Below are 8,820 nucleotides of genomic sequence, written 5' to 3'. Positions count from 1 at the left end.
CCCATATTGCGAGCTCACGAAGAATTTATTATGGCAGACAGATTCATATATGCTGTGGGTTAAATTAGCAGGAAATATTAAGATTCAGCATGTCACAGAAAAAATGTGAACAGTAATATAGATGGAAGGACTGCAACAAGATTTAAATTCTATTATAAGAAATTGTAATAAATTTGAAATGAATAAGGGTGATGAAAACATGAAAAGAATCACAATTAGGGTGTTCAGTCACTGCAATAGAATTCATTGACTTGCAACAACAACAGGAAGGTCTTTCTCCCCTCCCCTGCTTTCTGCCGCCCCCCCCCCTTGAATAAAGGTAGTAAGTATTTCACCAGGCACTTAAGAAGTCTTTGTGTGGAGCTTCATGCTTATTTGCTTATGGAAGTTACTGAAGTTGTCGTTAAAGGAAGAGAAATATATTATCTGCTAAAAGCTATTCAGATGTACAAGATTTAACAAGCCTATATAAAAAAAACCACCTTCGGAAAACAGAAGCAAAATATATTATTAGTAGCTAACAGATCAAATACATTGAAGTGGGAGAAGACTGTGGAAAGATGCTCCACTGTAATGCAAGGGTGAGAAACAATCATTTGTTCAAATGAATAAATGAATAAAGATTGGGAGAGAAATTTTACTTTAGTGCTTTTCATTAGGGTATGTTTACTAGAGCAGCAGGTGGTTGTGACAGAGTTTGCTAAGAAACCAACATTAAGCCAATGCTGCTTTGAGACAATGATCTGGAAGAATCATATACAGTAATGACTGCCACGCTCCAGCATTATACTCTGTACTTGTGTTTTAAACACCCAGATGGAATATCTACAAGTTATGTGTATGTTTCAAATGAACACAGTGGCAGCTATGGGATAAATAGTGGACATAGGTAAATTGCAGTGTACCTAGGTAGACTCCACTCAATCATGTAGGATTAACTGAGAGCCACTGCACCATTTTGGGAGAAGTGAAACCTGGCTAACTTTATTTTCCTTCTTGCAGCTTCTAACCTCCTTGCACAGCACCAGCCTTTGGCCTTCCTGCTGATACAGCTAACATCACATATGCTACCTGTATCTCCAAGAGTAGAATTGCTGATGAATAAGAGCAGTAGAAGGCTATTGCACTCTTGTCTTGTAGGCTTCCCATAGGTATTTGGTTGGCCAAGACAACTGTGGAAAACAGGATGATAGACAAGCCTCAGACCAGCAGGACTCTTATTACATTACCTTTGAATCAAACAGAGAAAGTTACAAGAATGATTCCAAATGAGTCCAGTGCTAATTTGTGGCAGTTTGCTGGGCTAAATTACTGTAAAAAGCTATATGGATACCATTTTTAACAGTGTTTAATAGTGAGAGAATTCACTTACATAATAGACACTGCATATATTCTAACAATTAGAATTACATGTGGTTTCAAGATTTGTGCTGTCATATCAAGCTATCATGATGGATAAGTAAGTCAAGGAAGAAGGCCAAATGGTGATATGGCAAGCTTCAAAATAGATGAAGGGTCTTGGAAACCTGCTTTAAAACTTATTCTTCCTACTGTGATGATCTTGAGTTTACCTGCCATTTTCTAATACAAAATCTCATTTTGGGAAATAGTCTGCAAAGCTTGCAATCAATCAGTATCAGAGTATGTATGTAATTTTAATTTCTTGTGCCTTGATTCTGCCTATTGAATACAGGGATTAGGATCACATATGGATGTCTAGAGAATCTCAGTTTAAAATTTAATAGTTTAGTTCTGATGTATGATAGCATTCATGACTTATCAAGCTCTAGTTGCCCAAGGGCTTGCAGGTGTGGGGTATGATTTTATTAGCAGACTGAAATTATTTTTTCCCCCAAGGGACCTGTAATTCACAGTTTTACTTCTTCTTTGAATTACAGTGGTACCTCGGGTTACAAACACCTCGGATTACAAACACTTTGGGTTACAGACTCTGCTAACCCAGAAGTAGTACCTCAGGTTAAGAACTTTACCTGAGGATGAGAACAGAAATCGCATGCCGGTGGTGTGGCAGCAGCGGGACACCCCATTAGCGAAAGCGCACCCCAGGTTAAGAATGGTTTCAGGTTAAGAACGGACCTCCGGAACGAATTAAGTTCATAACCAGAGGTACCACTGTATTCATTAAAAGTCCTTATTATGAGAGGGGAAGCATTACTACAATATCTCTGATAGGTGACCACCCGGCCTCTGTACAGAAACTTCTAATGAAGTGAAATCCACCACTTTCAAAGACACTTGGGAGGCAAGGCTGGGGTCAACTAGCAGGTAAGGCCTTTCCTGCAGTATGGAATGCCTTGCTAACCAAGATCCATCAGGTTCCAGCACTATACTACTTCAGATGGTTGGTGAAGACTTGGTTTTTAAAAAATCCTTGTAGTTAATTCTGTAATTTTGCTGGCTCAGCTCTGTTATTTGTGTGTTGCTGGAATATTCAATGGGTTGAATACTGTTAATTTCTGTGTTTGTTAGGTTTCCCAGCTCATATCATCAGAAAGTTCTTCTAAATGCTTAGTCTAAACATTTTGCTTGTAGCTGATTTTGGTCCTACCCTCTGGAACAACAGAAAATGCATTTGGTACAACATCTCTGTGACAGCGCTGGTGATCAGTGTTAGAAACTGAGATATGAAAACTAGGAGCAAAATGACACGTCAAACTTAGGTTATAGGTGCAACAATGGAATGTCTAGACACACTTTTTTATACCAAGAATACAAAGCTAAAAATGAATGAACTGCAGCTAAAATATTATGTTCATTTTTCACACGGTCTATTCCTTCCCCTACCCACCCCTCTAATATTCTCAAGAGGGCCTCTTCTCCAGTCTTCAGAGAGTGGCTGCAAGTGAGGAGGCAGAAAAAGGTCCTCCTTTTCTTCCACTCTGCAGTTTTAATCTCAAATTGTAGGTGCAGTGCTGCGCCCAGACCTCAGAAACTGCTCGCGCTAATGAAATTCCCTGTCGCAAAATGCGCCTAGAACAATGGGAGTTTTGAATACTGGTGATGATACCTGTTGCTTGCATGCATGAGACATATGGACTTCAGGAGTTGCTCTAAGTTGGAGGTACATGGGACCCTTTGAAATAGTTTGAACATACGTTTTGGAATGTGTTAATGGCACTTAGTAATTTCATTCTAATAATAATAATAATAATAATAATTTATTATTTATACCCCGCCCATCTGGCTGGGCCTCCCCAGCCACTCTGGGCGGCTTCCATAAAAACCAAAAATACAGTAAAATATCACACGTTAAAAACTTCCCTGAACAGGGCTGCCTTAAGATGTCTTCTGAATGTCAGGTAGTTGTTTATCTCTTTGACATCTGCTGGAAGGGCGTTCCACAGGGCGGGCGCCACTACCGAGAAGGCCCTCTGCCTGGTTCCCTGTAGCTTTGCTTCTCGCAATGAGGGAACCGCCAGAAGGCCCTCGGCACTGGACCTCAGTGTCCGGGCAGAATGATGGGGGTGGAGACGCTCCTTCAGGTATACTGGACCGAGGCCGTTTAGGGCTTTAAAGGTCAGCACCAACACTTTGAATTGTGCTCGGAAACGTACTGGGAGCCAATGTAGGTCTTTCAAGACCGGTGTTATATGGTCTCGGCGGCCGCCCCCAGTCACCAGTCTAGCTGCTGCATTCTGGATTAGTTGTAGTTTCCGAGTCACCTTCAAAGGTAGCCCCACGTAGAGCGCATTGCAGTAGTCCAAGCGGGAGATAACCAGAGCATGCACCACTCTGGCGAGACAGTCCGCAGGCAGATAGGGTCTCAGCCTACGTACCAGATGGAGCTGGTAAACAGCTGCCCTGGACACAGATTTGACCTGTGCCTCCATGGACAGCTGTGAGTCCAAAATGACTCCCAGGCTGCGCACCTGGTCCTTCAGGGGCACAGTTACCCCATTCAGGACCAGGGAATCCTCCACACCTGCCCGCCTCCTGTCCCCCAAAAACAGTACTTCTGTCTTGTCAGGATTCAACCTCAATCTGTTAGCCGCCATCCATCCTCCAACCGCCTCCAGACACTCACACAGGACCTTCACCGCCCTCACTGGTTCTGATTTAAAAGAGAGGTAGAGCTGGGTATCATCCGCATACTGATGAACACCCAGCCCAAACCTCCTGATGATCTCTCCCAGCGGCTGCATGTAAATGTTGAAAAGCATGGGGGAGAGGACAGAACCCTGAGGCACCCCACAAGTGAGAGCCCAGGGGTCTGAACACTCATCCCCCACCACCACTTTCTGAACACGGCCCAGGAGGAAGGAGCGGAACCACTGTATGACAGTGCCCCCAGCTCCCAGCCCCTCAAGACGGTCCAGAAGGGTGTTATGGTCGATGGTATCAAACGCCGCTGAGAGATCCAGCAGAACTAGGAAACAGCTCTCACCTTTGTCCCTAGCCCGCCGGAGATCATCAACCAGTGCGACCAAGGCAGTTTCAGTCCCATGATGAGGCCTGAATCCCGACTGGAAGGGATCCAAATGGTCCGCTTCTTCCAGGCGTGCCTGGAGTTGTTCGGCAACCGCTCGCTCAATCACTTTGCATAAGAATGGAAGATTTGAGACTGGGCGATAGTTGGCCATCGTGGCCGCATCTAAAGATGGTTTTTTAAGAAGCGGTTTAATAACCGCCTCTTTCAGCGGGTCTGGGAAGGCTCCCTCACGGAGGGAAGCATTCACCACCCCACGAAGCCCATCGCCCAGTCCTTCCCGGCTAGCTTTTATAAGCCAGGATGGGCAAGGATCCAGGAGACAGGTGGTTGGTTTCACTTGTCCAAGCAGCCTGTCCACATCCTCGGAGGTAACAGATTGGAATTGATCCCACTCAACTTGACTAGACAGAACTCTAGCACTCTCCCGCCCCGGCCCTGCTCCCACGGTGGAGTCTACTTCTTCCCGAATCTGAGCGATTTTATCTGCAAAAAACTTTGCAAAATCATTGCAGGAGAACATGTGGCCCGTACTGGGCCCCGATGTTGCAGGTGGTTCCGCTAAATTGTGAACCACCTGAAAAAGTCTCCTGCTGCTGTTTTCTGCAGATGCAATAGAGGCGGCGAAGAAATTCTTCTTCGCCGTCGCTATCGCCACTTGGTAGGCTCGACGTTGAGCTCTAACCTGTGTCCGGTCAGATTCGGAATGAGTTATCCGCCACCGGCGCTCTAGCCGTCTCAACGATTGTTTCATTGCCCTCAGATCCGTGGAAAACCACGGGGCTGTCCGGGCTCCATGCAATCGGAGAGGGCACTTCGGAGCCAAACAGTCAATAGCCCTGGTTAACTCCACATTCCAGCGGGCCACCAGGGAATCAGCTGAAAGGCCATCAACATGGGATAAAGCATCCCCTACCACTCTCTGGAAACCATTTGGATCCATTAAGTGGCGGGGGCGGACCATCCGAATTGGTCCCACCTCCCTGCAGAGGGGATGGGTCGCAGAGAAGTCCAGTTGCACCAGGAAGTGATCTGACCATGGCACTTCTTTCGTTTCGCTTTTACTTAGTGTCAGATCACCAACATCCATAGAGGTAAACACCAGGTCCAAGGCATGTCCGCAGCTATGGGTTGGGCCAGACTTATTCAGGGACAGCCCCATGGAGGCCATGCTTTCCACGAAGTCCCGAGCGGCCCCTTGTAAGGTCGTGTCGGCATGGATGTTAAAATCCCCTAGGACGACCAAGCTAGGTGTCTCCAGGAGAACATCCGCCACGACCTGAAGCAGCTCGGGCAGGGAATCCTTGGTGCAGCGGGGAGGTCGGTACACCAAAAGGAATCCTGTACTGCCCCTATTGCCCAACTTCCAGAACATGCACTCGGAAAACTGGGTCTTCCCAATAGGACGCCTGGTGCAAACTAATGACTTCCTAAAAATCACTGCAACCCCCCCTCCCCGCCCACATGACCTGGGTTGCTGTGCGTAAGAGAAACCTGGTGGACAAGCAGCGGCAAGGACAGGCCCATCTGCTTCATCCAACCAAGTCTCTGTTACACATGCCAGGTCAAGTCCTCCATCCATGATCAAGTCATGGATGGCAGTGGTCTTATGAATCATTGACCTGGCATTGCACAGCAGCACCTTCAGGTCATGTGGGTATCCCTTGCTGATTCTAGTATCCATCCGGTCAGGACCAGACCCGGAGGCAGGAATAGTCCTCAGACAACGACTAAACCTGCCCCCTCTGTAATGACGTGGTCTAGTCTTAGCGTAACTCCTCCTCCTACCCGTGATCACTGAGATCGGTTGTCCCAGTGCATCCCCCCCTGTGGAACATGCCCCAGCCATTTTGTGGGCTGGGGCCCACTCCCCGGCAGCCCTGACCCCTCCCCCTAAGAACAAAATAACACCTTAAACAAACAAACAAAACCAATAAAACAATACAAACAAAAAATAATAATGTAAAAATTACAAAAACATCAAAATAAAAATAAAAAAATTCCCCAAGCCCAACCAAACATCAATCCCACCCCCACCCGCCACATACAAAAAATCCAAAAGAATTTTTTTTAAAAAACATTTTAAAAACACTCTAAAAACACTCTGTGCCCCCCTGGCAGTAACAACTGTCCTGGTGAGGCCTGTCAGGCCCTGCCCTGGGCCAGGTGGTAAGTGGCAAGAGCAGGGCCCTCAGGCACTCACACAGGGGAGTCCTCCTGGGCAGCAGGCAGCAAGCAGCACGCAGTCCTTATGAGGCCCCAGGCCCTGCCCCAGGCCAGATGGTAAGTGGCAGGAAGGAGCAGGGCCCTCAGGCACTCACACAGGGGAGTCCTCCTGGGCAGCAGGCAGCAAGCACCACGCAGTCCTTATGAGGCCCCAGGCCCCGCCCCAGGCCAGATGGTAAGTGGCAAGAGCAGGGCCCTCAGGCACTCACACAGGGGAGTCCTCCTCCTACCAAAGCTTCTAGAGAAAATGGGCAGTCCTAATTTCAATTGGAGATGCCATAATATTAGGACATTTTAAAATTTGGGGGATTGCACGGAACTGTTACCCTGATATTTTACATGTTTATTCTAATTGTTGTACACTTGAATCCACACCAAACTATTAAGACATGCTGAAATAAGATATAAATAAAAGGCTTTAAATTAAATCAGAGCATTTTTATTGTACTTTGGATAAGACTCTAAAGTGGCATCATTTTTTTAAATAACAATACTGTGATATGATTCCCATAAGTCATGCTCATGAGCTGGTATTTTCAAGAATCTCCATTTCTATAAGTCTTCATATTAGATGGTGACAGGTCTGCAATATGTGTAGAAGATTTTTTTAAAAAAACCCAACAACTCTGAAAACTGGTAAAGTCCTCTCTACTACAATAAACCTTAATTTGACAATCTTTGAATTTGGCCCAAAGCAAATCACAGGGAAACATGAATCAATCTTATTTCTATCAAATGATTACCAAAGGGTGAAAACAGCAATAATTGTTGTGCGTGACTTTTAGCCCCTGAAAATACTGTAACAAGTGAAATTTCTTTTCGACCTTCATAGCTTCTCTGTACTGAAATCCATACAATATTTATCATTGGGAAAAGGTGCCTTTCAGGTAGGAAATCTCATAGATTTAATATGTTTGGCCATTTTGTTGAATATGGTTTCTGATGGAGTATATAGTATAGATATTTCAATTTAATTTCTAATTGCTTTTTGGGGCAGGAGCAGAAAGTTCTTTCATTCTTTTCCTGAATGTTTTCTAAGCATTATACCAATCATGTGACAGGATTAAGCACTGAAATAAATAATATGGAAAGTATGTTTATGTGTGTGTATAATAGCTTTGCAGATTATACAGTGGTTTTCTGTGCCAGGTGGCAAGTTCCGAGGTCCAGTGAGTTGGAAAAGGTGATGAAGAATGCAAGCCCATCATTTCATTTCCATATTGGGACGTTGCACTTATTGAATGCCAGCATGCAATTTTTAAAGATGCAAGTGCCCAGAACAACATGCAATCTTCCAATCACTTTTGCCTCAAAACTTCAATTGCACTGTTTTACGCAACAGTTTGAAACAGTTTGAAATATAAAGGGCAACAAATTAACTATGGCAAAAGCTTTTGCAGAATGTCATCTTTTCTGTGGGCTGGTGTGTGTGTGTGTGTGTGTGTGTGTGTGTATGTACACACTCACCTGTAGCATGTGGTTCTCAGAGAGATGTCCAGAAGCAGATTGTTAGCTGTGGCAGAGCCAATCTGCTAGCTTTCTAATAGGTGGGAATATGTTGCTTCAAGTTACGAGAAAGGAGAGGCTGACTAAACATCAGGAAGAACTTTCTGATGGTAAGAGCTGGTCATAAGTGGAATAGACTTACTTGGGAGGCAATGGACTCTCCTTCCTTGGAGGTTTTTAAGCAGAGACTGTGTGACCATCTGTCATGGATGCTTTATTTTTATTTTTTCCCAAAGATCTTTATTGAAACTTAACATATATACATAATAACCAAAATTCCCAATGATTCCCTCACATAAAATATAATATCTAAATTACAACTCCTGCATAATTATACACTTAATCATAAAACCCACCACCCACCCTCTACTTCCCTCCACAGCAATTTGACTTCTTTATATTTATTTCTACCTTTTTTCCCTTGCATTCTATAATAAATTATTTTTGTTAAATTCTGCTTTTTCCTTCTCTATTGCTTTTGTTATTGATTACAATTCTTATTCTAAGCCTATTAGCATGTCATTTTTAGAACAATATTTTGACATATAATCTTCGAAATACTTCCACTCCATTCTTAACTTTTGATTTGATTGATATATTATTATTGAAGTTAATTTTACCATTCTATATACTTGCTTAAT

This window comes from Podarcis raffonei, chromosome 4 (assembly GCF_027172205.1).
Source record: "Podarcis raffonei isolate rPodRaf1 chromosome 4, rPodRaf1.pri, whole genome shotgun sequence".
Taxonomy (NCBI): domain Eukaryota; kingdom Metazoa; phylum Chordata; class Lepidosauria; order Squamata; family Lacertidae; genus Podarcis; species Podarcis raffonei.
This window is presented reverse-complemented; position numbering follows the sequence as displayed.